At 42.6% G+C, this 7,934-nt stretch overlaps 1 pseudogene; it reads left to right on the plus strand.

The window, feature by feature from the left end:
- Positions 1 to 6,936: 6,936 nt before the first annotated feature.
- On the plus strand, positions 6,937 to 7,731 carry LOC147882519 (pentatricopeptide repeat-containing protein At5g48910 pseudogene; annotated as a pseudogene).
- The last annotated feature ends 203 nt before the right edge of the window (positions 7,732 to 7,934 follow it).

The following is a 7,934-nucleotide window of genomic DNA, read 5'->3' on the forward strand; positions in this document are numbered from 1 at the left end:
GTTTTGACACGAACCATGACTATGCTATTAAAAGATGGGGTTGATTTCTCTTGGGATGAGGATTGTGATCATGGGTTTGCACAAATCAAGAATGCTTTGGCTTCAGAGCCCATTCTATGCAATCCAGATTGGTCAAAGACTTTCTATATCAATCTTGGGTTTGGTGAGCACACTCTGGCGGGTATTCTTCTCCAGCAAGGGGAGGATCGATTCATGTATCCCGTTCGATTTGCTTCTCGACAATTGCTCGACACTGAGCCACACTATTCAGAGGCTGACAAGCATGCCTTGTCTTTGGTGTTCTGCATTGAGAAATTTAAGCATTATGTGGCTGGAAAGTCCTTCATTATACTCACTAGCACTGGTCTCACAAAGCAGGTTCTTCAATCACCAAATCCCATGGGCCGGTTGGCCAAATGGTTGGCAATTTTACAAGAATATGATTTTTCTTTCAAAATTGTAAAAGGGGGTTGTTCCAACTTGAAGAATGCTTTGATTGATTTAGAGGAGTGCCTTGATGTAACCGGGATGTAACCCTTGTAGCGGCCATAGAAGTTGGGGATCCATGGTATGGTGGTATCTACAGGTTTCTGACTGCTTTCTCCTTTCCTCCAGAAAGTACTAGCTATGAAAGAAAGAAGATCCGTAGAGATAGTAGGCACTACACCCTCTTTGATGGGGTGTTGTACCGTCAAGGCATGGATGGGGTACTAAGATGGGCCATTGATACAGATGAAGTGCCTAAGGTATTGAAGCATTATCATGATGGATTTTGTGGAGGCCACTATGCCAGTGACTATACAACTAAGAAGATTTTACACGCTAGATTCTATTGGCCAACCTTGTTCAAAGATGTCACTTTGTATTGCAAAACCTGTGAACCATGCCAATTCTTCGGTAGGAAGGATTTGGGTCCGAGGCAACATCACCCAGTGATGTCCATCCATCCGTTTCAGAAGTGGGGAATAGATTTTGTCGGGCCCTTGCCCATGACTGCCCGCAAAAAGAAGTATCTTTTGGTAGCCACTCAGTATGTCACTAAGTAGGCTGAAGCTATGGCCCTCCTCATTGAAAATGCTAAGGCACTTTCAAATTTCATATTTGAACATATCTGCACAAGGTTTGGGACACCCATGGAAATAGTCTCTAACCATGGGAGTCCATTCTTAAATGAAGCAGTGGAGTTACTCATGGATCGCATGGGTATTGATCATCACACTTCTAGCATCTATTATCCACCATCCATGGGTCAAACGGAGTGGACCAATGGCCTCCTTTGTAAAACCATGGGAAAAATGGTCATAGGGATTAGGAGCTAGTGGGATCAGAAGGTCACTGAAGCCGTGTGGGCTTACAACGTCACTCATATAACATCTACTGGTCACACTCCTTTTGAGTTGGTGTATGGTATTGAGGCAGTTTTACCACTAGAGATAGAGATTCCGGCCTTGAGATTGGCACAAGAACAAAGGATGATAGAAGATGAACATGTAGAGGCCAAATTGGTACAACTTGAGAAGTTAGATGAAACCTGACGCCTTGCACTACAATTACAATAAAAGGGTGCTTACAAGAAGATGTTAGAAATGCTATATTCAAGATCTGTGGTATTGTGAGGTATGCTTACTATCAATTCGCATTATCTATTTTCTTCATGGACATGTGAAATAGGTGGATATCTCAAATATCTTACATATGCATGGACATGTGAAATAGGTGGATATCTCAAAAAGAGATCTCTATATCGAGCATTGAGAAGGCTAGGGTGGAATCCATCGAAGCCGTATGCTTGCTTGAGAAGAACTTTCCCTCAAGCATTATGACAACTCAAGTCCACTTGCTTGTGCACATAGTTGATGAGGTGGCTATAGCAGGTACCGTTCATAATCGATGGATGTTTTTTCTCGAGCGGTTTATGAAAACTTTAAAGGGGTTTGTAAGACAAAGAGCAAGACCAGAAGCAAGCATGGCAGAGGGATGGCTTGTGCAAGAGTCATTAGTATATATCACAGAGTTTCTTGCATCCACGGATCCTGATATGCCACAAGCTTGGCACAACAAGGATGATGATCGCATCATTGGCGAGGTCCCCCAAGGAAAAGGGATTGAAAGAAAGATGAGCGAAGAGCAAATGGAGAAATTCAATAAGTTTTGTATCCTCAATAGCCCTGAGATGCAGAAGTGGATTGAGAGATATGAAGTGGCCAAAGCAGAAAGAATAAATGCAAGGACGAGATTCAGAGTAATGTACAGGCGATCACAACCATATCCACGAGATCTGGCTCTTCTCCCTACTCACATGTCACTTGATTGGCTACAACTAGCTATACGTAATGCCGAACGTGATGGAGAGACAATAAACGAGCGCGAGCGGGAGTTATCATCTGGATGTATGGTGCATGTAAGTTTCTTATCTCTTGATGTAATTAAGTAATTATTTGTGGCAATATATGCTATAAAATAGGTGCATCTTCATTGTTTTAATGATGCTCTTTTACAGTACAAAAAGTACAGTGCATTATGGTCATATGGACGACATTTTCGCATAGAACGCATCGATTCAAAGAGAGTCACGTATGATTGTGGAGTCATGGCTAACTTCACACAAGATAGCTGAGCAAGTGCTTCGGATACCAATCTTCTCTCCTCACAGTTGGATTATTGTGGAACCATACGCGACATCTATGAAATTGATTTCAGACGATTTACTATTTTCATTCTTGATGTAAAATGGTTTAGAACTACTTACAACGGTCCCCATGCAACTGTGAGAAAAGATGGTAGCGGTCTCTTTGCAATAGACTCCACCAAACATTGGACCGATGAAAGTGATACTTTTGTTCTTCCCGAGCACTGTGAGCAGGTGCATACTAATGATTTAATTAGTCGAAGCTTTCATTTTTTAAGTCCATTGATATATATATAATTGACGACATTTGGCACGTGATTTTTCATCTTCAATATAGGTGGTTTTTCATCCGGATCGTTCTGATCCAAGATGGTGGTACGTGATCCAAGTTGCACCACGAAGTAAGCAGATTTTTGAAGATCGAGATGTGGATATGGAGATGCCACTACCAAATCCGGATCCAATTGATGAATCTAGCGAAGAAGATGTAGATCACCATATGAGGCAAGAGGAAGATGCGCATAATGACATCGCACGGGAGGAGGATGGAGATCACGATATTGGCGAGGAAGACAACAATCGTCAAAATCAATCACCACACTTAAGCTTAATTGAAGAAGATGATCAAATACTTTTAGGTGAACGTACAATGCTAGAGTACGATGATGATATAGGAGATCAACTCGGTATAGAGTTGGAGATAGACTTGCTTGGCGCCTTAGACTTGGCTCAAGATGAAACAGTTGATGTAAATGCTCTTATTTAATTTGATTTTTCTCATCTCCAACTTGGACATGAATATATGAGCTTCAAAGGCTTGATGTACATGCTCTCATTTTTTATTTCTCTATGAGCTCAAACATGTATGAAAATTTAAAAAATTTTGTCATTGGAAGAAAATAAATTTTAAGGCTAAAAAAAAAAAAAAAACCTCTCTGTAAAACGTCGCTATAATATAGTCTCAGTGTCGCTATATAGCGACCTTTAAAAGTCGCTATATAGCGACTTTTACTAATGTCGCTATATAGCGACCTTTCAAAGTCGCTATATAGCGACTTTTACTAACGTCGCTATATAGCGACGCTTATTAAAAGTCGCTATATAGCGACGATTTACGACACCCGATTTTTATACCGACGATTAACGCTAAGCGGGCACTAATCGTCGGTACGTAAACGTCGCAATAGGATGCGTGTGTAGTAGTGAAAAGAATCGACAATAGGCCCGCTTGGATGCTAAGATTCGCAAGGGATGGGAAAGATGCTTTGCTGAGGGGGATGTTGTGCTATGCCTTGATAACAGATTGGACCACCAAATGGATAAGAAGTTTCTGCCACTGTGGACCGGTCCATACAAAGTCATTAAGGAATGTAGCAATGGGTCTGTACAAGTTCAGGAGTTGCATGAGCCATATGGCAAGAAGGTGATCAACAAGCGTTACCTCAAGCCCTTCTTTGTGCGTGATGGACCTAGGCATGGAAATGCTATGCATTCCCTGCCTGGGGGGGGAACTGTTATGGATAAATTTGTCTAAGGGAAAAAGGTATAAATATGAGTGTGTGTTTGTATGTGTGGCAATAGTATAATAAAATATGGTGTGCATAGGGCCCAGGGTTGAGGTGGCAGGGCATGACCATGTGCCACCCTTCCACATAAGAGGACCCATAAGGTGTGATGTACATAATCCATGGTAGTAATATTATAAAATGTAAGGTGGCATGGCTCCTCCATGTGCCACCCCTCCACCTAGGCTGCATTTAGTGAGATATGGCTCAAAGTCCATGGGAGAAGTAATATAAAATAGGTGGAGATGGATATTATATTGGGTTATTCCCTCCATATGGGATAGGCCCATGTGGGGGACGTATAGAAGGTCCAAGAGAGCAAGTTAAATAATGGGGAAAGTAGGATGAGGTGGCAAGATTCCTTGTGCCAACCCTCCACTTGTCCTCCTAAAGGTTTGAACATATTATAAAATTGGGAAGAGACCAAGGGAGTATCATAGACTTGAGTTATGGGGCTTGATTTATGTGGAAAATTGAGGCAAAGGGTTGTCGCACACAATTGAGAGTGCGTAATCGCCTAGCCCACATGGGAGACTTTTCCACACACACCATGCATGTGGGAGGATGCATTTATTGGGAGAGACCCCCTCTTTTGGCTATAAAAGGAGGGGCCTATTCCTTGATGAGACACGCTCATTCTTGTAAAGCCACCTAGCTAGTACTTTGATTTCTCCCTTCTCTTCCTTTCAGATAAAGCATGGTCCTCTTTCCTTGATGTCTCCATCTTTACACTCCTCCTCCAATCATGTACATGCTTCTCTTCCCCCTCTCCCTTTCCCCTTGTGCCATAGCCTCCCTCTTTATTCCCTCCCCTTCTAATCCCTTCTCCCCTCCCATGATAACGTTTCGCCCTCACGTTCTCCTTTCCTCTATGGCCCTTGAGCGTCGCCATGCTTAGTGTCTAGCCACTTGTCCTGATTTCTTTTCCGGCTAATAATACTCCCATGCTCTTGCCAACTTAGGGACCAAATCCCTTGCCCATGCTCCAAAAGGAGGTGGAACTATTGTGTGATGTTGAGAAGATTTGCTATTGATTCATGAGAAACTTGACAAAAGTGCCCACCTAGTCTTGTTGTTGCAGCTCTTATCGAAGAATAAGCTATTATAGTTGTTGACACGCTCGATCATGAAGACCATGCACAGTCCAACTGACCATCATCCAACTCATGGGGAGACAAAGAAGGACCTCCTATGAGTGGAAGCTTTTGTGGTGATAATGGAATTCTTTGACTTTGGTGGGGTTTGGAAGGGAGTAGTCTGTATCTGTGTTCTGTATCTGTGTAATAGTGCACAAAAGCCATGATAGGCTCAATGCCTACCTTCAAGGCCCATTGCATTAAGAGGGAGACCTCCAAATCTAGTTGGTTGGCCCACTGGTCTAGCATCCAATGTGTAACATGTTTGAGCTAAGCCTCTAGCCCCAAGTGGGTCATAGCTATTGCAAGGCCCATGCCTTATGTCTCTTGCATTGTGCAAAATCCAAAGCTCCCTCTCTTGGGGTCTTAGCCACTCTTGGCATTATGTGGAGCATTTGATCCCTCATTATAAGCTCAAAGAGAAGGGGGTCCCACTTATCCAAAGCTGAAGCCTTAGAAAGGATGGGAGGGGCTACCAACTTCTCTAATGTATCTACCCTTTCAAGGCTATAGGAACATGATAGTCAACTACTTGGCATCCCAAAAATCAAGGTAGTTCTAGGGTTCGAGCCTCTAAAAGTCCCTTAGAAGGGCTGTTTTGGATAAGAATTTGAGCCTAAAAGATAACAGAAAGGGAATTTATTGTTGTTTGCTTCATGGGAGCTAAGTTTAGTGTTGAGAGAGGGACTAGATGGGATTGAGAGGAAGAAGCGAAATTTGTGTCGTTACTAGCTAGCCTAGGCACTAAGGGGAGATGGGTCTATAAGGAGGCTGAGGGAGGGGAGACAAAGCGGTCGGAAGATGGATGGTAAGGGTGATCACTAATTTCACAAAGTTGGTAACAATATGGGGGCAATTGCAAAGGAGGGGAGGGGGACATATGAGAGAGACTACTCAGGAGCTGAAAGTTGTTGAATGTTTGGGCAAATGGCTTAGGGCCATTAACTCTTCACCTTTCAAATACCTATCTCTTCAAGAGATAGAGATGAGCATGGTGAACTTTCCAAGAGACTCCAAATGATATATAAAAGAAGAATATGGTTTTCCACTAATCAAGGCCATATTTTGGATTTTGGATCAATATCCCAAGTTAGTTGAATTAGTGCGATATCATTTATGTGGTTGTTAAGTATACCCAACTCTCAGGTTGCCCTGTAGACAGATAACATTTGTCTTCATGATTTAATTTTTAAATGAGAGCAATTATGAGATAACATTTTCCTTAGTAAATTAATTTTTAAATGAAAGCAAAGAATTGTCTTGGAATTGCTTGTTACAGATGGATTCAATATGATTGATTTCATTAGAGATACATGGATGGGAAGGGTTGAGTGATCAAAGGCTCATAGATGGTTACTTGGGAAATGCTAAGGAATCCTTGGAACTAATTGACATTAACACTGAGTGCTCACACTTCATCTAAGAACCAAATTGGTGACTTTGGGTTCATTGCACATTTGGAACCACAAATCAGTTAGCATGAGTTGCAAATTTGGAATGGCAAATGTGGACCCTCTTCCTAGTTCAAGGGTGATCTTTTCCTTTTCAAGATGCCATTGCTTAGAGCTCGTTAGGAGTACAAATGTGCTTGAAAAGAGCAAAAGCTATGGTGTTAGAACTTCATGTGTGTGTTTGTTTCAAGAAATGCAGGCGAGTTTGGAGCCCAATTCACTCACATTTGTTTGGATCGTTAAAGCGTGTTCCACCATGGCAGCACTTAGAGCAGGGAAAGGAAGTTCATGCCCACATTGTTGACAGTGGGTTAGAGTCGGATGAATTTTTGGGCAGTGCGCTTATTGACATGTATGCTAAATGTGGGAGTCTCAAGGATGCAGATGCAGTCTTTAGTAGTTTACCCAAGTCAAATGTTATTACGTGGAGTGCATTGATCACAGCGTATACCCAGCATAATGATTGTGCATTGGCCCTGCAAGCTTTCAATGATATGGAGCAAGCAGGTGTAAAACCAGATGATGTGGCATTTCTTTGCCTTCTTTTGGCCTGCAGTCGGGGGGGCTTGGTCGAGAGAGGCTCCCTACACTTCAAGTTGATGATAGAGGAACATAGCGTTGCACCAACAGTGGAACACTTTAACTGTATAGTGGACCTTCTTGGCCTTGCTGGATTCTTGAATGAGGCAGAAGACTTGCTTGAAACAATTCCATTTGGGCTCAATAATGTGGGATGGACCTCTATGCTCAGCTTTTGCAGCACACAAGGGAATGCGGACTTAGGAAGACGATGCTTTGACCATGCTGTTGCAATGGATTATGGAAATGCTGCTGCATATGTCCTTATGTCCAATATCTATGCTCATTCTGGAATGCATGAGAAAGCAGTGAGTGTAGAAGAGCTGAGAAAGCATGCAAATATCTCGAAGGAGCCTGCAAGCTTTTTTTGAGACAGACCAACCAGGGACAAATCTTGTCATAGAAGTGAAGCTGCAAGTATGGAATAAGGGAGGAAGGATGTGTGGAGGGCTTTGGATCCAGTGTGAAAAGACGTGGTGTGGGGAGAGTGAAAAATTGGTCTCAAATTCTGTTGGGCTGTGTACAGGTGAAGGCCTGACATGTCGAAGTGTGGTGACCACCATGTTGACATCAT

Source organism: Dipteris shenzhenensis, chromosome 29, assembly GCF_047967505.1.
Source record: "Dipteris shenzhenensis isolate YYH24624 ecotype China chromosome 29, Dip_SZ_1.0, whole genome shotgun sequence".
Lineage (NCBI taxonomy): Eukaryota > Viridiplantae > Streptophyta > Polypodiopsida > Gleicheniales > Dipteridaceae > Dipteris > Dipteris shenzhenensis.